This window comes from Capsicum annuum, chromosome 10 (genome assembly GCF_002878395.1).
Source record: "Capsicum annuum cultivar UCD-10X-F1 chromosome 10, UCD10Xv1.1, whole genome shotgun sequence".
Classification (NCBI taxonomy): domain Eukaryota; kingdom Viridiplantae; phylum Streptophyta; class Magnoliopsida; order Solanales; family Solanaceae; genus Capsicum; species Capsicum annuum.
This window is the reverse complement of record NC_061120.1, coordinates 147,369,448-147,370,024: the sequence shown is the minus strand read 5'-3', so window position 1 is coordinate 147,370,024 and position 577 is coordinate 147,369,448.

The window sequence follows — 577 nt, the reverse complement described above, 5'->3', positions numbered from 1 at the left end:
AATATATACATTTTTAGTTTGTATACATTTATACATTTTGAATTTGTATATTTATACATATAATCTGAATTTATATTCATTTTATATATTTGAATTTGTATCAGTTCATCTTTATCTTAAAGATATGAGTAAATGTATATTTGTATCTATAATCTTTTTAGTCATAAAGTGGATTTATATGTATATTTCAACCAGTCCCTTTGTGTGTGTATATATATATATATATATATATATATATTTATACACACATACATACTCACAAATATACATCCTTAATTGTATATAATTGTATAAACATCTATATTTTGTATACTCATTTGATTAACTGTATATACATGTCCTTAAATATATGTACATGTTATTGCACATATAGTCTTAATATATTTTGTATACGGATTGTATATACTTAAAGTCTTAATATTCAATATTTGTTGTTTTCATTTTGTATACATATACATTTTGTACATGTATACTTTATATATGTAGATTAATTTAATAGAATCTATTTATGCTATTATATACATATCTATATCTATCTATCTATCTATCTATCTATCTATCTATCTATCTATCTATC